The 23171-nt window shown below is 39.6% G+C and overlaps 1 pseudogene across 1 annotated transcript; it reads left to right on the top strand.

Moving 5' to 3' along the window:
* The first annotated feature begins 1894 nt into the window (after window positions 1-1894).
* On the top strand, window positions 1895-8077 carry LOC308395313 (ras-related C3 botulinum toxin substrate 2-like; annotated as a pseudogene). The gene is made up of 8 exons: window positions 1895-2513; window positions 3562-3679; window positions 3811-3873; window positions 4272-4431; window positions 4738-4871; window positions 6078-6534; window positions 6738-6824; window positions 7522-8077. The product of its transcript is annotated as a ras-related C3 botulinum toxin substrate 2-like (transcript).
* Window positions 8078-23171: the final 15094 nt, after the last annotated feature.

Raw genomic sequence — 23171 nt, 5'->3', positions numbered from 1 at the left:
ACTGCCTTTCAGTTGAGCAAACACTTTGGCGACAGTGGGAAGGAAAAACTCCCTTTTAACAGGAAGAAACCTCCAGCAGAACCAGGCTCAGGGAGGGGCGGGGCCATCTGCTGGGACCGGTTGGGGTGAGAGAAGGAAGACAGGATAAAGACATGCTGTGGAAGAGAGACAGATTAATAACAAGTATGATTCAGTGCAGAGAGGTCTATTAACACATAGTGAGTGAGAAAGGTGACTGAAGAAGAAATACTCAGTGCATCATGGGAATCCCCCAGCAGCCCACCGCATTGCAGCATAACTAAGGAAGGATTCAGGGTCACCTGGTCCAGCCCTAATTATATATTTTGGAAAGTTTTAAGCCTAATCTTAAAAGTAGAGATAGTGTCTGTCCAAACAGGAAGCTGGTTCCACAGAAGAGGGGCCTGAAAATTGAAGGCTGTCCCTCGTATTCTACTTCTAAATACTCTAGGAACAACAAGTAAGCCTGCAGTGTGAGAGTGAAGTGCTCTAATAGGGTGATATGGTACTACAAGGCTTTTCAGGGAGTTTTTAGGACATCCTGATAATAATGAATTACAGTAGTCCAACCTGGAAGTAATAACTGCAGCTTCACTCTGAGACAGGATATTTCTAATTTTAGAGATGTTGCTCAAATCGAGGAAAGCAGTCTTACATAGTTGTTTAATATGTGCATTGAAGGACATGTCCTCGTCAAAAATCACTCCAAGGTTCCTCACAGTGTTACTGGAGGCCAAGGTAACGCCATCCAGAGTAAGAATCTGGTTAGATGCCATATTTCTAAGATTTTAAGGGCCGAGTACAATAACCTCAGTTTTATCTGAATTTAAAAGCAGAAATTAGAGGTCATCCAGGTCTTTATGGCTTTGAGACATTCATGTAGTTTAACTAATTGGTCTGTGTTATTTGGCTTAGCTAAGCTAAGGTAGCAAATTCCTAAAAATACAGGGAGTGAATACAAGAGAGTGTGCTTCGGATGAAGCAAGTGAAGATTAAACTATGAAATAAGAAGTTATCTATAAGTTTTTAGTTATTTCGGCTATCCAGATAAGCTACACAAAAACACAACCATGTGTTGGAACAGGAAGTGATAGGAGGTGAGAAAAATAACCTTAGGACAGGTGAGATTGGTCAATGGTAGAGCTATTTTTCTGAAATTACACACGTTAGTAACGTGTGTAATTTCAGAAAAATAAAATAAAAATAAAAATAAATAAAATAAAAATAAAAAATAAATAAAAATAGGAAGACACAGTGCTGGTTCAACAAGACAAAGTGGACAAGTTTACAACACCATTCAACGCAACACCACACAAAGTTGTAAGCAGAACTGGAAACCAAGTCATTATTGAATCACCAACAGGAGCTCGCTATCACCGGAATACCACACATGTGAAGAAATACGAGACAAATGAGACCAGAGAAGGACACTATGACACAATACCTGAAAGGGAGGAAGGTGAAACACCCACAAAGACTGACACCTTCACTCCAACACCACAAGAGGGCTCCCAGGGGCCAGAGAGACCAAGTAGATCACAGAGGGCTAAAAAGATACCCGAGAGGTTTCGTGATTTTGTGGTGAAATGAACTATAATATGTTAAGGTGAAGAGGTAACTTACATTTGGCAAGTTTCAAGTTCATATGTGTATTTCGACATGTATATATTGAAAAAAGAAAGGTACATGTGTGGTGAGACATTTAGATTATATAATTGTTAGAAAGTAAGACAAGAAGAATGTTCAATGTTGGGGGAAAAAAAGACATAAAAGTTATTACAACTAAAGTTTGAATCTAAGGAAAAGGGGGGTATCATGTATTGATATGGCTATGTCTTAATGTGATGACCTTTGAACCGGATGTGGTTGTCCGAAGGAAGCCCCGTTAAGTGGCTAGTTGTAAGATGGACAGTGTTCAATAAAGCAACATAAAGACCGTGCTTTATGTCCTGATTCAATTCAGAGTGCTCTGCCTAATTTAGTAATAAGGTGGGCACACAACAAGTGGGCTTGACTTTTGCGCCTATTGGCTGATCGTTTACTATCGACTAGTTTTCCTGGATACCTGCTCCGCGGACGGCTGCCACAGGTAGCAAAAACGTGCTAGGTCAAAGGTCAGGGAGGATGGCGGACTGGTGTGAACTTCAGTCAATTCTGCTCATTTTAGCAGATCAGATAGAGAGGGATCATTTACCTGTAGATACTGTTTTGAGTCGTTTAGATGATGTTTCTGAAATGCTTGGGATGATAATTGCTCTTCAAGATGTTAGCATCGATGACAGCATTGTCGAAAGTTTAAGATCAATTCAGCACCGTGTTCGTTTGGAATACGCCGAGGAAGAACAGTCTTCAAATGTTGGTCGTCCACGTCTTGAAATCCCGGCTGCAGCACTCAGGACTTTAGTGCTGTCCTGGATAACCATCGGGGTAATTGCCGATATGTTTTCTGTGTCTCCGAGCACAATTAGGAGGAGAATGACGGAGGAAGGTCTAAGGTAAGTTTATGCTGTAATTTAACACCTGTGTGAGTCTGTACACAGCATTATTTAGATGTTGACCTTAATTATGACGTTTGATATTGAAATATTATCGCTTACTTTTTTATTGTGAATGTCTAAAATAAGCGGGGCAGCTACGGCTAGTATAATAACTATACTAACTATATTATATATGTCAAAAAATACACTCTGTTAATATCACTAATGGCACAGGAGGATGAGTGTACTTAAGTAGTATTTGCACAGACCTAATGGAAAAGCAGAGTGTGCCATGGTTAGCAGGTGTTTCTACATTTTGGGAGAAAAACAGCAATCAGACTGCGTGAATGTTGTTCTTCCAGCAATCTGAACTCTTAACTCTATAAATATGTTTAAACAACAAACAGAATCACGTATATCCTCCCTAACCACCAGCAGGATCTCAGATAGTGTTGACTGTTTGTCATAGTTGTTCTATGTTTGACAGTTAACGTTATTTCAGTGACTTTTCTATTTCAGGAAATCCATCCATCTTTTTAACTACTGGGTCATTAAGGAGGCTGAAGCCCATCCCAGCTGTCATTAGGCAAAGGGCGGGGTAGACCTCGGACAGGCCATAAAACAGGATTAATCTGGTACACTAGTCTCTTTCTTTCTGTAAAAAAAACATCTGTGTCTGCAAACATTTGTGTTATCAGTTTCATTTGAGCCTGAATACATTTGAATATGAATATGAAATTTCTCAAGTTTTTAAAAATGAGAAATTAAACTGTTATTCTACTATGAGACCACACGGGGGCAGCCCTGCCTTATTATGTATTATTCTCTCTTACTAGACATGGTTAGGATGGCTTTTGTGTCAAACTAACCAAAGTAATGTTGTTGGTTAATGTTTTTGTGAACAGTGGTATTTCAAGTATGGTCCTGTTTTTTTCTCCATTACAGGAGTTTCACTGGTTAAACAATCAGTGAATTGAAAGATTGTTGAATGAATGAATAACCAATGAAATGAAAGGTTGCCTATGACTTGTTGGCTGATCGCTGACCTTCTCTACTCTCCCCACAGATTCGACAAATATTCAGCTAATGTGATGGTGGACAGCAAGCCGGTCAACCTGGGCCTCTGGGATACAGCTGGACAGGAAGATTATGACAGGCTCCGCCCACTGTCCTAGCCACAGACGGTACAGACTCACACAGGCACACACAGTAACTAATGGACATAAAGTTACACAGACAGAACTTGTATAACATGTCAGCTAATTAAAACTGCAGCAGCTATTCTAATTCTTTGTCTCCTTGTCTCTCCATCCAGGATGTTTTCCTAATCTGCTTCTCCCTGGTTAGCCCGGCATCCTATGAGAACGTCAGAGCTAAGGTGAGTTTTGGCTGTTTTTTATGAGGCCTGTCTCTCAGCTGCCGAGGAACAAAATGTAAAAAAGAACAAACGGAACAAAAGCAGTAATTTATTATAGAGAAAAAAAATAGGTACTTGGATTACAAAATGGAGAAAAAGCCTAAACAGGTCTAATAATTGATGTGAATGAATGATTGATGCTGTGGGTGAAAGTTGGATGATGTATTTCTCTCATCTTTAATAGCTACAGCATATCATTTGTTTTTCATGCCTTCATCCACCTTTCTGTAACACCTGGCATCAGAGCTTCATCTCCCTCCACCTTTGATTCTGTTTTTTGCCTCTAACACGTTCCTTGATTTTGCGTGTTCCCCTTTCTTGCCTCTTATTTAGTTTTCCTTTACTCTGTATTCTGCCAGTGGTACCCTGAGGTCCGTCACCACTGCCCCTCCACGCCCATCATCCTGGTTGGCACTAAGCTGGATCTGAGGGATGAAAAGGATACCATTGAGAAACTGAAGGACAAGAAGCTGGCGCCTATCACCTATCCACAGGGCCTAGCTCTGGCTAAGGAGATAGGTCAGTCACTCTTACTTTATTTGCTTGAAAAGCACTTTAAGATTTGAATCTCTCCTCACCAGTGAAGATATGAAACTAGCAGATGAAGATGCTAGAGAACTTTGTAGCCTGACTGCCTCTGCAAATTTTTGTTATTCCCCTCATTTCCTGGCATCACAGTAAAAGTATAGTAGCTGTAGTTGACTATAGTGTTCTTTGAAAGTTGAACTTATTCTTCTCCACTACCAGCAAACCTTTCTTCTCTTACTTTGTCTTTGTAGTTCTTTCTCTTCTTTTATTAACATATATGTGTCTTCGCATGTATAGATGCAGTCAAATACCTGGAGTGCTCAGCCTTGACCCAGCGTGGTCTGAAGACTGTGTTTGATGAGGCCATTCGTGCCGTCCTCTGCCCTCAGCCCGCCAAGGTCAAGAAGAAGCCCTGCTCGCTGCTGTAAACGGTACGACTGAATAAAACACAGAGGAAGAGGAGGAAGAGAGATTAGACGTTTGAGAGAAGAGAGAAACAAAGTGAACTCGCTCATTAAATCAACACATAAAGTAGAGTAGAGGTTTGAGGGCTTCTTTTCTTTTCTTTGAACATAAGTCTGAAGCTATTCAATCAAGCCTTTTATTTGTCACATGCAATGTTTACATCTGCAGTGAAATTGGACCCCCCGAACATACATACGTATCAGCTCCAGCCTTGAGACCACAGCTGACACCGATACGGTAGCTGCATGAAATGATGGTGGTTTTCCTTTAGTGCGAACAACTGCATGTCAATTTCACAGTTGGTCTAACAGTCCGTCACTGGTCTCTCAGTCTCCCATTGGAGAGCTTCTCTGAGATGTTATCAATCTTGTGCTCAGAGAGCAGAGACTGCCGTGAGCTTCTCCAAGATCTTATCCGTGCTGCGTTCAATGAGCCCATTTTGAGAAGTCACGACCCGTCCCATCATTTCCATCACAGCGGGCAGCCTTGTGGGGTTTTGGAAAGCCAATTCCGCCTTCCTTGATAAGCCAGGGCCAAGCCAACTCCGAACAGCAAGAACCCTGTTATCATGGTTCCGAAAAGGTAGATGTCTACAATGTCCTCGATTGACAGTCCCGCCAGGCACACGACCCTCCAGTTCCTCCACCCGTCCATTGTGTATCCAGAGGGGAACGTCCCTCTAGGACACTCGGACTTACTCAAGCCCAGGCTTCTCGTTGAGAAGAGCGTGTCAATTGCATTCAGGGACTAGTTGTTCAAATCCATAATTCCTCTTTTAGGTTGTAACAGACCGTGAGAGTCATCCAGGGCAAAAGTAGAAAAGTAGACGAGACTAGACAAGGACATTGAGAAGCCAAGCAGGAAAGAGAAGGAAGAGGGAGAGGAGAAAAGTGCGACTGCCTTCGTCCAGAGCCAAACGAGAAAGGAAACTGTAGACACTTATCACTAAGAGGTGATTCAGAAGTTTGTTCTTGCACATATAATGGACAGAAACATTAAAGAGAAAAGAAAAGACATAAATGAACACAACACAAGACAGAAAAGTTTCACATGCTTTGTACTCAATTTCATTTTTTTGCAGAGGAAAAATAAATTTGTCCTGAATATTGTTGGAGTAATTTTGTCCCACAGGCATCAATTTAACCCCATGATTTATGTGACCTTTGTTTTAGATTCTCACAGGAGCACAGAAGAAGAGAAAAGGACTGCAGACCCTGAAGAATATATGCAAATCTGCCATGTCTCTAATGTATATCTACAACTTTAAACAAAACAAAAAACCAAACAATGTATGGTGTGCAGGTTTGCTACAGGGGCGGAGCGTGGGGGTGGCTTACTGGGCTTAAGCCCGGGTTGTTTTGTCAGAAGCCCGGGGTATTTTGGAGTGCAATTTTTTCATAGTTAGATGCCTGGCTGACAACTGTATAAAACAAAAAGTACACACAATATTCGAAGCACATAGTGCACACTGTGGGAATTTACGACTGTGCGTGAATCCCCCCCTGATATTGGTATGATCCAAGCTCAGGCACTAAGCGACTGAGCGAGGGGGCGGGGCAGCTGCTGCCCGTCAGTGCGCTGTTGGAGAGACGGAGCCAGCCATACTAAGGAGAGCTTAAGTTTGACCAGGTACCAAAGCAAATCATTCGTACCGTACAAATAATGTAAATATGACGGTGAATCACGAAAGATTGATATCAAACTGATCACTTGACCCATATTACGTTACTTGCTCTTCAAGTGAATCAACAAATGGCGAAATGAAAAGCCGAACAAATGCTATTTTTTTTTTAGAGATTCTTAGCTTACGTGTGTTTATTTCATATTTTCAGTTCTTACCCTCCCCGACTAAATCGGTTTCAGTTATGTACTGAAATATAAGAATGGACATTAGAGGGTTCTTTCAAAGAAAAACTCAGGTAAATGTTATTTTATATATTATGCTTTGTATGTTGTTCAGTATATTTGTATGCAAAACGAGGAATTTCAGTACACAGCAGGATATTCACATTTGTAACCAGATATTTACACTTTAGGGAGAAAACATAAAACATTTTTACTGCACAACATCAATTTAGAGTAAACTTTTGTTTTAGATAAATATTGAAATATCTTTTGAATTAGTTAAATGTCACAATAAAGAGAGACAGAGCTTTCTGTTTTTTATCACTTTCATCAAATTTAGGAGTACATGTACACTAAGTTTATTGTTAATTAATAAGAAAACTCCAGACGATTCCATTCTGAGCTGAAGAAGCTTCTGATAGGTTAGTAGAGTCCATGTGAGTAAACAGGTGGCACAGCTGTGGATGCATATAAGGCAAAACACAGAGCCTGTTTCTGTGACATGGGAAAATCAAGAGATGTCAACCAAAACACCAGGAAAAGAACTATGGAGCTCCATAAGTGTGGCTCAATTTTGAATACAATTTGGTGCCATTTGCAATTAAGAAATACAGACGATTTCTCTCTTTACTCTTAAAGTTAACAAATATGTTTTTTATATTTATCAATCTAAAAAAATAAACATTTAGTCTGATTTGATGTTACAATTAAAAAGTGTTTGTGTTTTTATCTGAAGAGTTTGTAAATATCTGTATATTTGATGATTGTCAGCACAAAGAGGGAGAGAGGAACAGAGAGGGAGATGGAGAATGAGGACAGAACAGAGATGAACAAGAGCAGGTGAGACACACATGTTAGTCAAATGGTTGTTTACCAAAAGTATCACCGTATCATAGGTACTCATGTATCTCATACCTAGTGTTTCTTTTTAGGTTTGTTATTTTTCAAATTCTATATTTATTAAGTTATGCAGGCTTGTTTGCACAACAAGGCTAAATAATTATATAAACCTTTCTCAATCTAAATATTGTACTTTGGTAAAATTAAAAAATAAATGTAGTGCAGGTCTATGATGATTTTTAGTGCTACTATCATCTAGTTCTGATTCTGGTTCTGTCTTGGTTAAGTCCCAAGTAGTCCTGATTTTGAACTGTTGTAGTCCTGTTTTAATTCTGGATCAGTTCTTAGTCTGGTTGAATTGGGGTTTAGTCCTCGTGTCTTGATACAGCCCTGATTTTGTTCTGCCTTGCTGCTTAATTAAAAAACTAGTTTAAGGTGTTCTGCACATGTGATATATATTTTTCCCTATATGAAGTCATTCTTTTTTGAACAAAACTCAAAACAGAGCCAATTAATCTTTCAGTCATTTCTACCCCCCCCCCCCCCCCCCCCCCAGGGAAAAAAAAATCCCACATGCATACTATCCTTTTGGGCTAAGCCCCGGGTGTTTCAAATGTCTGGCAAGCAACAAGCAAACTTGTGTCTGAATAAGATTTATTAACAAATGTATTATTTGTTGTGCTATTAAAATAAAAATAAAACATTTGATTGCACAAAAGATTCACATTATTTCTCCACAACATGTGACCTTTTGGATTGAATGCCTATACTCAACTATGGGGGATATAAAATTCTCATTTTGATCCAGCTGCTGATATCGCCTATACTCTATCCTTATTTACATATTGTGGAGAACAGCATCTTTTTCTGGTGGTGAGTTGAAAATGTTCAGACTCAAACAGCACTTTCAGTTTTGCAGTTTAATGTTTGACCAGCTTTTTTTGCCAAAACACCTTCATGTCTGTGAAGGTTCTCAGTCATCCAGGTCATTGTAGTCAAAGGAGCTTGCAAAGAAAAGCGTCTGGACTTCTTTACAGTTTTTTACAGACGCTAGGACACATGTCTCAATACTTAGGTCACTTTTGCAAAACTCTTCACACAATTCTCCGAACTGACCCTCAGCGTGGCAAAGCAGTTCATTTCACATTCAAAATGCACTACAACTACCAAAACACTTCATTCAGGTCTCAAATAAACTCATTCTTCCAGAACACTAGCAAAGGTTGACAGCCGACAAACACACTTTGTCACCCACAAAACAATGACCTAAAAAACACTAACAACATGTAGCATTACACAGTGTTTTCCTGTGTAAAACAAGGAAACATCTCTGTTTATAATTTCAATATATGTTACTGGAATGAATCAGACATCATGCAGAATTCATTAATATTTGTTTATGTATTTTTATTTTTCTGCACTAAGTAATCCCAAAATACAAGAATTTGTATACACACCATCCACTGATACTCATACAATAGTAATGCTAATCTACTCGGTCTTCTCCATTTGGCCACAGGTTCTCATCCACATCACATCTTATGTCATCTAGGGCAATACACCTAGGAAAGAATCTTCTGGCTGCCAGAATTGAAGGAGTTGAAAAATTGAAGGAGTAACACCTGTGTAGATGTTCATCTACAATGAGAATAAGCTGTGGCTGGTTAAACTGCATTTTTAGATTTAAAATATGTGTCAATAAAATATTGCTGTTGGATTTTGCTGTCTTTTCAAGTTTTGCATTGTGTTATTGTTTTGGCCATAAGTTTAACAGTTTTGAAAACAGTATGTAAGCACATGCAAAATGTCCTGCACGTACAAAGGTTTTTGGCAGTTGTTGTGTCTGAGTGAGAAGATAATTCATGAAATTTGAGAGATGTAGTCATTGAATGCATTTTGTGCCAAAACAATGATAACTGGTCCTCAGTTTAGCCCACATAGACTTCTGTTGTGCTCACTGTGTGAGGAGTTTTGCAAATGTGACCTAAGTATTGAGAAATGTGTCCTAGGTCTGTAAAAAACTGTAAGTTACTTGAAGACGTTTCACCTCTCATCCGAGAAGCTTCTTTAGTTCTAAGGTCAAATGGTGGAGAGTCCCAGATATAAACCTAGTGGGAGTATCCCCCCACAGAGGGACAAAAGGACCCCCTGATGATCCTCTAATCGCCTGAGCCAAGGTGTGAAACTGGGTGTGGGTCCCAATCAGCCAGAGTTTCGGGTGAGTTCATTGTGAAACCTGGCCCCACCTTATCATGCGAATTCCTGAGATCAGATGGCCCAGGATGTGAGTGGGCGTTAAGGCGTCTGGGGAGGGAACTCGAAACTGGATTATAGATGGCAGAGAGTTGGTGTCGTAAACCCCCGCCTCTGTTCAAAGATGGTCGCTCACAGTGGACATAGATGGCTTCTTTCACTCCTCTTTCAAACCATCTGTCCTCTCTGTCCAAAATGTGAACATTGGCATCCTCGAAAGAGTGTCCTTTATCCTTAAGATGCAGATGGACTGCTGAGTCTTGTCCTGTGGAGGTGGCTCTTCTGTGTTGTGCCATGCACTTGTGAAGTGGCTGTTTGGTCTCTCCAATGTAGAGGTCTGGGCATTCCTCGCTGCACTGTACAGCATACACCACATTGTTAAGTCTGTGTTTTGGCGTTTTATCTTTCGGGTGAACCAGTTTCACTGGGGGACAGAAACGCGTCTTACAGAAGACGTTACAGGTCTGTGAGAGCCAGAGATTTTCCATGTTTGAGGTGACCAAATACTTATTTTCCACCCTGATTTACGAATAAATTCTTTACAAATCCTACCATGTGAATTCATGGATTTTTTTTTCACATTCTGTCTCTCACAGTTGAAGAGTTGAAGTGTACCTCTGGTGCAAATTACTGACCTCTGTCATCATTTTAGGTGGGGGAACTTGCACAATCGGTGGCTGACTAAATACTTTTTTGCCCCACTGTATGTAGCCAGGTGGAAGGTCTTTATTATTGGACATGTCGCTGACTTTGACTTCATGTCCACTCTTACCTGTTTCTTATGTGTGCTGTGTTCCTCCATCTTTCTCCCTTTTCCTCCCCAGCCCTGAAGTCTTTTGAATTTTCACTCAATAACAGCACCTTTTAAAGTTATTTGTTTTTATTCATTTAAACATATAGTAAAATTAATATAAAGTGGTAAATGTTATGCACTACCTAAAGTGTGAAGTCACAGAATGATACTATTTAGTGCAGTTTTTAATCATTACCAGTCTTCATCTTAGAGCTTGTGCTCTTATTGTGCCATAATGTCTCCTTTTAAACTGTGTGGATGTTCACCTCTTCTTCATCCTTCCTGTTCCTTTCACCAAACTGCTCACTCTTGTTCTCCTCTGATCTCACTTCCTGTTCTGGTTATAAGAAGAATGCAGTCAGCATGTGTCAAAGACACTCCCTTAGATTAGATATTTGACATTTTATTTATCAACTATTTTATGCACTAAATCAATTATTAAACAAATATCATATTGTAGAAATGCAAATAATAATGCACTAAGCAGTTTCATGCCACAAGAGCTAAATGGTCACGTCACTGTATTTATTTCCCACAAACTACTATACCTAGGATCTTCAGGTTTCCACTATATTTCATTAATCTGCAGCGACTGTAGAACATAAAGTATATTGACCTCTATTGTTTTCTTTATGACTTGGCCTGAATACACACACATACACATCTTTGAATAGCACAACAAATGAGGTAATTTTCCATGTGTTTTAATAGGTTTTAGTGATTTATGGGTTTTATGTATGTGTGTGTATTTTGGTCTTCAGTGTAAATTTATACAAACTGTAATTATTTCAGATGAAAGATCCGTTATTTAATGTTGCTTTATGTTGTGTGTGTGTGTGTGTGTGTGTGTGTGTGTGTGTGTGTGTGTGTGTGTGTGTGTACGCTCAGCAGAGGGGAGGTCAAGGCAGGAGCTGAGTTGACCTGGTACATCAAGTTTGGATTTGCCCAGTTGTTGGTAAACAAAAAAGATTTAAACTTAAAAGATTTTGAGTTCATGCACACTGGAAAAAAAATTCTCTTCATCACAATCATTTGTTTAAAAATATGGCTGTTTTACTGATCTATGGTTATTATTAAAGAGGAAGGAAAGAAGAAGAGGAAGCCTGAGCCCAGGTTCTGTCCATTTTCATAACAAGTGACAGCACAGACATCTGAGCTTTTTCGTCATAAAGATTGTGATGTGAAGCATCAGCAGGTAAAGTGTCGTTAAAGTGTCACTTCAATAATGCTGCTGGCAGAAAGAAGTGTTGACACATACTAGCTTTGAATAAAAGGCTTAAAACACAAACAGTCTAATCCTGGGTGTTGCTTTTAAGCTTAAAGAATATAATAAGTTCTAAGACAATTCAGTTTACTTCTTACTGTCCATGTTGTGTTGTGGTATTTACTTTATCATGAATGTACGGTACTTTGTTCTAGCGACTGTAAAAAATAATTGTATTCATGAAATAAACTAGACTTTCACAGTCTGCATCTTCCACAGTTTTCATACTTTTGTTCACTCCAAGTTTGACACAAACCCACAGACAACCAGAGTTAACTATGTGAAGCAATCACAGACACTGTAATGGCTGATTTTTCTAATAAACACAATCAGGTTAACATTAAGGTTTAACATTGAAGGAGATTTGTTCCATAGTCACAGTTATACTTGTATTTCCTTTACTTACATCCAACACTACTATGTTCTGTTTCAGTCCAGGTGCTGGCAGTTTATCCTTTGTTGTTTGGACAAATAAGCTTAAAGCTAAACCTTCATGTTTTTGATGGGAAAGTTTGTTAAACCATTGCTCAACTTATGTCTGCACAGAGCAGATAATTATGATGTACTTGTAAAAAGACTTGATAAGCAGGTCACAGCTGAATCAAGGGGTAATAAAAGTAAGACCACGCAGTCTCAGCACGACTACACATGCAGTGGGTTATCGCACACATTTGAAAGACTCATTGTGTAACTCAGGATGTGACCCCTTATAAAGGAGACAGAGAAGTTCTGTTGTTCAGTCAAGTAAAACCTGGTGAAAGTGCAATTCTAAGACTCTGGTCGTTGCTTAAGTGTATAGATAAAAAATCTTTTTTTCATGCATTATTTTCTTACTATATTAATATAATCACCAAATCGATCATTTCATATTTATCTCCTGAAACGATCTACATTAACTTTTTATCCCTAGAAATGTGTTTCCAGAGTCCCAGGTTTAGTTACTTCCTGTCCACCATCACATTAGCTGAGTAGTTGTCAAATTTGAGGGGAGCAGAGAAGATCAGACACCAGTCAGCAGGTCAGAGGCCATCTCTCATTTCACAAATCAATCACTTGATTTATAAATGGAACAAACACCCCATCAGACCAGGTAATGACCCATTATGAGACAACAGCCGTCTGAGAGGAGATGTTCTGTATCACAAAACATGGGAAACAAACAAACTCTAGGCATTCTGAAATATATAAAGCTCAACAAAAAAAGAAAACCATATCAGATCCTGATGTAATTCATTTTGTTGTTGTCTTTATTAGTCATTTAAAAAGGTCTAGAAAAAGTGTCCAGGAAGAGATTCTACTATTTATGCAGCACTGCCCCCGTGTGGCCACAAAGACACACAACAGCTTCATTTCTCAGCCTGTTGCCTTCTTTTTCCTTCATGATGTAAACAGTGAATGAACTGAAAGAAGTCAACCCATAAACTGTTAAACTGATACAACAGTCATGATGATTATGTAACAAGTTGTAGTTGACTTTCTGGTGGTGGTTTTGGTATACAATTTAAAAGCCATTTTCTTTTATAAATACACCATACACTTTGTTCTTGACCATTTCTTTTCCTCATATCCTTAATGGACAGTGGAGGAACACTACATCTAGCTTCTGTTTAACATTTATCCAGGCGCCCCCACACTGTACCTCTACAGAAACCAAGGGAGAGAGACAGACACACAAAGATTTCCACTTGAATCTTGATCTCAAAATAGAAAAAGTTTTATCACAAAATAATTACAAGAGCACAAATAAAAACCAAAGACAAATGAAATAAAAGGCAAGGCCCTGCGACTGAACACAGCACATCTTGCACCTTTAAAATTCACAAATTTCAGTTTTCTTTGTCAGTCTGTGGTATTAAAAAAATCTCAACATGATGACCAACGTTTGACCTTTCACCTCTAGCATAGTTTTCTCTGGATTTCAATCTGGCCACTCCTGAAATGACATTTATCAGTGTATGTACAGCATCCATTTTTGGTTTAGACAGTCTGACACAGACCGTCTCCATGGCAACCTCCAAGACTCTTCTTTTCCTAAAAAAAAAAAAAAAAAAGTCTATATGACCACCAACAAACCTGTTACACCATATTTTTTCACCAGCTCACCTTTGCTGAAGGTTCTCATACAAATCTAAACATCTTTTGAGAAAGTCCACATCACTCTGATCTGTAATGAAAACAGAAAAACAATGACAACACCAGCAGAGGCCTCCGACATAAATCTGGCAACATAAATCCAGATAACTTTGCTTATTTATCTCTTAAAACATTCAACAAAGATTACATTTCTAACAAATATACCAATATCAATATATATTCCAGAAACAGGACATTCCAGTTAGATCCTCTCCAAACTTACACTGGGCAGCTCAGCCCATCATCCACTTTTACAAAACAGAAAGCCGCCTGATACAACAGCCCCAAAAGTGACAAAAATCCACCTCCAAAAAGCAAAACTTCTCATAATGGAAAAACAAAAAAGATTGTCAGTCCTATCAAACACTTTCTCTTAATCTAAAGAAATTATTCCAACATCAAACTGTACAATTTACAAATAACTACCAAGTCTCTCATGAGAAAACTCTTGTTCACATTAGAGCTGTGTGGTACACAGTACGACTGATCTCTGTGAGTGATTCATTTCACAAAGTGTTTCGGCCTGGTGGCCAGTACCTTTGAAGGAAGTTAGTAATCTGTGCATAACAGAGCCACGTCTCCAGTTCTAAGCAGAGACAAATCTCTGTTTTTTAGGGAGAAGAGAGAGCCCCACATGATGACTCGATGCCAGTAACAGTCTTTTACAGAAGTCTGCAGGCAGCCCACCCTGTGCAGGAGCCAGCTGACCAGCAGCAGCACTAATCTCCTCCAAAGAAAAGTTAGCATCCAGGACAGCTCTGTCCTCAGAGCTCAGCTGAGGAAGCCCCTGCAGCAGCTTCTCCACGCAAGCTTTGTTACTTTACTCCATCCCTAACATGGTGGTGTAAAAGTCCACGGCATACTGACCTGCTCTGCATCCAGGAAAAACCACTAACGCCACATAAACTACACCATACACAATTACACTAACTCATCATCAGCCTCACAACACACCACACATAAAAAAAACACAACTTTCAGCCAGACAAACCACACAGTCCACCAAACTTCCATCATTCACCAGAGAGAGGGAGAGATATAGAACGAGAGAGTTTAGTGGATGTGTGTTTGTGTGTGTGATACACACAATTTATGAATGTACTCTCCAATAAAGGTTATGTAGTTGATGAAAAGTGGGTTAGATTAAATGTTTACATTTCTTGTGCATGAAGTAAACTATAATATTTATATGTAAAATTCCACACCTACACCTGTGCGCCCTCACACTGCAGCACATTTTACTCCCCTGGTTGCAGAAACCGTTCTATATTTTGTCACAGCTGCAAAAGAAGCTCCACTCAAAGAAACTCAAAGATGATGGAGAGGAAGAGATTTCAGAACATGAGGCAGGAAGGTGGGGAGAGAGTGAGGCGGTATGGCACACAGGAAACGGTCGAGGGCAGACTCAAACCCAAGCTCCTGCAGTGGGAACTCTAACGTTTAGTACATGTGTCCCCACTCAGCCAGGTGAGATATAGCAGAACCATCAATTCAGAGTCTGACAGTAAGGGTGAAGACGAGCCTGACTGTTGGTCTGCTCCAAAACGAGCCCATAAGCAAGCTTTGAAATAATATGTTACAAAATTGTGAAACTGCGACATGAAATTTGATTTGAAAATGAAATTCATCCTGATCAGGAGCTGTTATGATCTAAATGGTGTTCTAGATCCAGTAAGCATTCATTCAACTTGTCTGCAGCAAAATTAAAAAATAAGTTACCACAAGTTGTTTTTTAATTTGGTAAATAATTGATAAAGTGTTAAAAGTACTGTTTGTGTTTGACCTCATCACCAGGATGAGTTGGAAATACTTCAAATTCCCTCAGGTGGCCTTTTGCTGGTTGGATTGCCACTACAGTCTGTAAACTGTGGAGGTAATTTTGTGAGCTCATTGGATGAGCAGTTTCTGAAATACTCAGACCAGCCCATCTGGCACCAACAACCACGCAATCTCTTTCCCCCATTCTGATACTTGCTTTGACCTTCAGCAGGTCATCATGAACATGTCTGTATGCTAAAATACTTTAATTTGCTGACGTCTGATTGGTTCACTAGACATTTGTGTTTAACGAGCAGGTGAACAGGTGTACCTGGCAAAGTGTGTGTAACCCTCAGTGTTACTGACATGTTCCACACTGATGCACAACAATACTCTGGGCCCCACACTGTTTTATTAAGTATGTCTAATCACTGTGGACATTACATGTACCTTCTTAAAGGAGAGGTCAAAGGTCAGTTACCTTTATAGGTTCCTGCTATATGTTGTGACATATACACAGCACAGTTGTAGGAATGATAGTTTCTAAGTTCTAAAGCTTTTTGTCAATTTTCAACCAATAAATCTTAAAGTTGACCTCGAAGACCACAAGTTTGAATGGATTGTTAACATGACCCCACTCTACAGCACTGCAACATTTTAACATGAGTTATTTAAGACTTTCCAGGTATCCTGTTTACAGAAAAAGATTGATGAGCAGAAAAAAAAGAAACAAACTTTAATTGTTTCTGATTAGAAGCTGTACAATCCGGACTGACTTTAACAAATGTGCTATAGGCTCAGCTGGAAAATAGTGAGCTTTACAAGACTGATTTTGTTCCAAAGGCTTTCACAGACCTCAACCAATCCTAAGGCTAATTAGCACGGCTAGAATTTTAAAAACATCTGTTAAATGTTGTCATTGCTAACATATACCTGTTTTAGAGCATGGTGAGTAGCGAGAATGCAAAGTTATTGTTACCTCTAAAAAGAAAAATGTGAAGATGTGATGTTAGCATGAGCTATATAGTATCTCCAAAAGTTGATTCTGTTCATCTGGACTTTACGTTTTGTGGGAAAAACGTTTCGTCACTCATCCAATTGACTTCTTCAGTCTCAGCTGACTGCAGGTTTCCCCAATCTTACAGGGAGTGCAGAATTATTAGGCAAATGAGTATTTTGTCCACATCATCCTCTTCATGCATGTTGTCTTACTCCAAGCTGTATAGGCTCGAAAGCCTACTACCAATTAAGCATATTAGGTGATGTGAATCTCTGTAATGAGAAGGGGTGTGGTCTAATGACATCAACACCCTATATCAGGTGTGCATAATTATTAGGCAACGTCCCTTCCTTTGGCAAAATGGGTCAAAAGAAGGACTTGACAGGCTCAGAAAAGTCAAAAATAGTGAGATATCTTGCAGAGGGATGCAGCAGTCTCAAAATTGCAAAGCTTCTGAAGCGTGATCATCGAACAATCAAGCATTTCATTCAAAATAGTCAACAGGGTCGCAAGAAGCGTGTGGAAAAACCAAGGCGCAAAATAACTGCCCATGAACTGAGAAAAGTCAAGCGTGCAGCTGCCAAGATGCCACTTGCCACCAGTTTGGCCATATTTCAGAGCTGCAACATCACTGGAGTGCCCAAAAGCACAAGGTGTGCAATACTCAGAGACATGGCCAAGGTAAGAAAGGCTGAAAGACGACCACCACTGAACAAGACACACAAGCTGAAACGTCAAGACTGGGCCAAGAAATATCTCAAGACTGGTTTTTCTAAGGTTTTATGGACTGATGAAATGAGAGTGAGTCTTGATGGGCCAGATGGATGGGCCCGTGGCTGGATTGGTAAAGGGCAGAGAGCTCCAGTCCGACTCAAACGCCAGCAAGGTGGAGGTGGAGTACTGGTTTGGGCTGGTATCATCAAAGATGAGCTTGTGGGGCCTTTTCGGGTTGAGGATGGAGTCAAGCTCAACTCCCAGTCCTACTGCCAGTTTCTGGAAGACACCTTCTTCAAGCAGTGGTACAGGAAGAAGTCTGCATCCTTCAAGAAAAACATGATTTTCATGCAGGACAATGCTCCATCACACGCGTCCAAGTACTCCGCAGCGTGGCTGGCAAGAAAGGGTATAAAAGAAGAAAAACTAATGACATGGCCTCCTTGTTCACCTGATCTGAACCCCATTGAGAACCTGTGGTCCATCATCAAATGTGAGATTTACAAGGAGGGAAAACAGTACACCTCTCTGAACAGTGTCTGGGAGGCTGTGGTTGCTGCTGCACGCAATGTTGATGGTGAACAGATCAAAACACTGACAGAATCCATGGATGGCAGGCTTTTGAGTGTCCTTGCAAAGAAAGGTGGCTATATTGGTCGCTGATTTGTTTTTGTTTTTGAATGTCAGAAATGTATATTTGTGAATGTGGAAATGTTATATTGGTGTCACTGGTAAAAATAAATAATTGAAATGGGTATATATTTGTTTTTTGTTAAGTTGCCTAATAATTATGCACAGTAATAGTCACCTGCACACACAGATATCCCCCTAAAATAGCTAAAACTAAAAACTACTTCCAAAAACATTCAGCTTTGATATTAATGAGTTTTTTGGGTTCATTGAGAACATGGTTGTTGTTCAATAATAAAATTATTCCTCAAAAATACAACTTGCCTAATAATTCTGCACTCCCTGTATGAACAGTGCATGTATATGGTTACCTGTCCCCTTGCAAAACTTTGCTAGACCCGTCCCTGCACAGTTACCAGCTGTCAGTAGAAAAGGATCCTGATGTTATTTGTCTCTTAGAAACAGTTCATAACTTCCCTTCAACTCATCCATGTCACCTAAAAGGTAAACCTGTTTCTCCATCACCTGTTCAGCTCTGATGATTCAGTAAGGACATCTGCTGGTTTCATCTTCACGTTTCCCTCTCACCACATATCCAAACCGATATCAATGACCAGCAGCTGTTACAGCTGTGGCTCCAGCCAACATCAGCTGATACTAGAAAGCAATATTAAATTAATTCTAACAGCAGCTGATCAAGCTTTAACCTGCTGTTGTTGTTTAGAGCGACCACCGCTGGTTTCCTCTTTCTGGCTCGAAATGTGTGATAAACAAACAAGAGAGAAGCAGGCAGAGCTGTGTTCAGTTTAAGAGAGAGGTTTTTGATACCTGAGAAGGAGTGCAGCAGCTCCATGGTGTCTGTGGCACAAGCAAGGTAACCATCAAGCTCAACTGCACTTTGGAGCCTTCTGGAGATTGGTCTGGAGAAGAATTCATCTTCATCAGATGACTCTCTTTGCTGATCCTCACTCTCATGCTCTGTCGTTTCAAGATGTTGTTTGATGTATGTCAAGGCTGTAATTGCAAGTAGATAACACAATTTTGTTATTTACATTTCAGTGATTATTCCTGAACACAAATTTAAAAACCAAAGTCATCTTCATGTGATCAGCAGCTTCACAGATTCTGGCACGGACAGTGGGTCTGGAGATGACTTTGGCTTGAGGTTGTAATGTGGTAACCAATTCTTTGAAAGATGGCTGTTCTACCACTGCAAATGGCTGTAGACCCTCACATATGAAATTGATGACAAGCATGTCAACAGTTGCTTGTGGAACATGTTTGTTTGCAGCTCTCAACATCAGGTCTGGTAACTTGGCTTGTGTATTTGCTGAGAGCTTGTTTGGTGTGGCTGTGGTCTTTCGCTGACGAGATGTTGATGCCACAGTGATATTGTACTGCTCAATCTTCGATGGATGTTTCCTCTGTAGAGATAAATATTATCATACGTCAGGTTCATACATTACTTCATAACATCACTGTGATTAACACTACAGGAAAACACATTTTTAAAACATCATTCAACTAGACATGAGCTAATCTTTGATTGTTTAGGATAGTATAAAAGAGTGGTGAATTTGGTCAAATCTTGCAGATATATTGCTGTATTTATTTACAAATGTAAACCAATTTTGAACGATCATTGCAAAAAACATGAATTTCTGTATACATTCTAAGTTCTGTAATCTGTATACTATTTATAAAAAGAGTATCGACCAATGTATCAGTATCTAAATTTTTAACTCCTTTTTATCAGTATCACCCTAAAGTTTTCAGTATTAGTCAGGTTCTAAAAATACTAAGAGAGCAAAATATGTGTATATAGCAAATGTAATTTAAGAAAAGGGATCACATACACAAAAATGCTGCCCATACAGCTAACAAATAAAAACAATCCACATTATGTTCTTTAAAAAAATATATCATATCGGGAAATATATAACCCTACTGATTAAGAGCCACGTCACTATGATAGACCTATATCAGGCCAATGATCCTGATCAACTGATCCATCAATCGGGCTCTGATACATGTCAGCTGAGAGCTGGAAGATTAATTTGAGATGCAGCTCAGCACTGTGTTCAAATTTTGTTTTTGTTTTTTATATAGGCCAGCTGATTGTAGGCCTGTGAGTTTTAAATGACTACAAATTTAATTTATTGTAATGACGGTGGTTATCCAAATAATAAGCTAAAACATTCCTACGAATTTAGCTGTTCAGTGGTGACGCACGAATCCTACTTCCGGGTCTAAAGTAGTCTGCGTTTAATATGGCTTTTGTATTGTTAACATGTTTAATGTTATGTATTTTCTTCTATTTGATCTCAAAAAGCTCCTAAAACAGTCAGTGATCACTGTTGACCTCCCTCGGCTTTTATTACCGCTAATCATTTATTTAAGCTCAGTTTTTAAAACCTTAGTATGTAACTACAGCCCAGCCCATGCAGCAGTATATGAATGACTAACCTCGTATTGTGGATGGATTATCTCAGCATCCTGCCATGCGATTACATTTGTTCCTGATCACCGAGAACACTCACATTAACGTTTATGGAGTGGAAAAAAGTTAGCTTGTTTATATTATGCTAACATAGCTGTGTCGCTAGCGGTCACGTAGCACATCATTATATACCAGCTAGCCAAACTTCAGTAACCCTACAAACGTCACTGCTGTTTAGTTTTCTGTCTTCATTTATGCTGGAAGTGATAGCAGAGCTGTACGTTTGAATTTGTTTCCAAAACCCTGCAGTCAGGACATGCTATATTGTATTTAGATAGAAGCTAGCGAGCTAACGCCCTGCTAACTTCTAACTCTGTTAAATGTCATAAATTCCGTTTTCATGGATGCCTGGATGTTAAACTCAATTGTTACACCTGGTAGAGCAGAACGCTGATCATTTTATTAAAAATGAAAGACTTTAGACAGTTTTTCAACTCTCAGTAATGCCATAGTGATCGTTTGATATATGGACCTGCAGCGGAGTTTAGACCCAGACACGGCTAGTGAGGTCAGACTGAACAACCGGATAGTTCTATCACGTGCACGTGTACACGTTGACAACCGTAACCATGGCCGCCGAGGGTATATAAATGCTTCACAAGGTTCCAAACGTCTGTTTACACTTGCTCGTGGACTTGTTTCGACCTGCTCCAACCTCAGCCTGTGGAAAGCTAAGTTTTGCAAAACATTTTACTGGAAGCGGATATAACTTGAACGCATAACAAGTACTTCATCTGTCGATCGTTTGTACTTGTTTTTGTTTTTCAAGTTTGAAGATGGCTCGCCGTGGACCCGGACTCCCCGACTGTCACCTGGACTTCGCTGCAGGTACGTTTGAAAATTTCTTTAAATGTAAATTACTGTAATAATTTAACAAGTTCCAGTGTGAATATCAAGTTTTAACGTGATCAAATATGTGTATTCAAGATTGTTTCCCGTAAATTGTTTGTATGTTTTAAATTTTCCGGGAGAGGTGTAGAAATTATTAACGACTGATGTATGAATATGAAAAAAAGGTGTTACTTTGACTTGAAGGCTTCAAATTTGACACTTTTCTTTAAAATGAAATGGTTAAAAATAGCTTAATGGACTAAAATTTGTAAAATGCCCAAAAATCAGTTTCTGTGGTAACGGCATCTTCAAGATGTCACGGGTCAGAACACGCAGGCGTAAACACACAGATCCAGGTCCCCTCCTGACATCCTTTTCTTCTCCGGATCAAAGGCTTTATTGACATAAACTATATTTTTTCTCTGCTGCAAAACACAAAGATAAAAAAATACAAATAAAATAATATCAAAAGAATATGAAAACAGTAGTAATAATGGCATTAAGACCTATCTTCTGTTACGGTAATGCTTTTAACCTTATTAGATAGCAGAGAGAGATATTGTACACGGGGATATTTACACAGGGATAGCATGTTTACCACAGATTAGATGTATCTGTCCTCACGGCACATTTCTAAATATGTGGATTCTGAGTTAAGAGTTTCTGTTTGTTTGTTTGTTTGTTTGTTTGTTTGTTTTTGACTTGACCATCATTTTCAGACATACCTGCAGAGCTTTGTGTGTGCAATTCTTACTCTTGCCAAGGAGGTTGTGTTTTTATTTTAAAAAATAAATAAATAAATAAATATATATATATATATATATATATATATATATATATATATATATATATATATATATATATATATATATATATTATAGCTTATGTATATATATATTATAGCTTATGTATATATATATATATATATATGTGTGTGTGTATATATATGTGTGTATATATATATTACATTCCTAATGTTATTTTAAAATTGTTTCCTCACAGGGCGTCTTGACTATGTGGTTGAACGCCCTGCAGAAGCTCAGGACACTGATACCCAGCGTATCAGCGAAGGTGAGTATGGTGAGTATTTTATCCCTCTCTCACCCTCACCTTCTTCTCATGAAGCATCAGATGCAGATGTCGGTGAACAGCAAGGTGAGTATGGTGAGTACCGCCCCTACTTACCTGTAGATGATGAAGAGGTGAGTGAACAGACTGACAGTTCATCTGACTGGAACGACTCAGAAGAGTGGGGGGATTGGCTTAGCGATGACTCTGGGTATGACACCATGGATGAGAGAGATGATTCCCCTCTCATCCGGGAGCACCCTCCAGAGCCGTTTTGGCACGATTGGCAACGTCCTATTGCTCCAGGTGCTGCCCCCATCGCCATGCCGCCTTTCGGCCAGGCCAATGCCCCACTCTTCCCTCGAGTTGTTGCCCCAGTTGGTGATCCGCCAGCTGCTCCTCCCTCAGCTGCTCCCTCTGCTGCTCCCTCTGCTGCTCCCTCTGCTGCTTCTTCCTCAGCTGCTCTCTCTGCTGCTCTCTCTGCTGCTCCCTCTGCTGCTTCTTCCTCTTCTGCTCCCTCTGCTGCTCCTTCCTCTTCTGCTCCCTCTGCTGCTTCTTCCTCAGCTGCTCCCTCTGCTGCTCCTTCCTCTTCTGCTCCCTCTGCTGCTCCTTCCTCAGAAAAGAGAAGCAGAGAAGA

The sequence above is a fragment of the Rhamphochromis sp. 'chilingali' genome, assembly GCF_963969265.1.
Source record: "Rhamphochromis sp. 'chilingali' genome assembly, chromosome: 4".
NCBI lineage: Eukaryota > Metazoa > Chordata > Actinopteri > Cichliformes > Cichlidae > Rhamphochromis > Rhamphochromis sp. 'chilingali'.
Note: the sequence above shows the minus strand (reverse complement) of the source record. Positions and strands in the feature narration are given on the sequence as shown.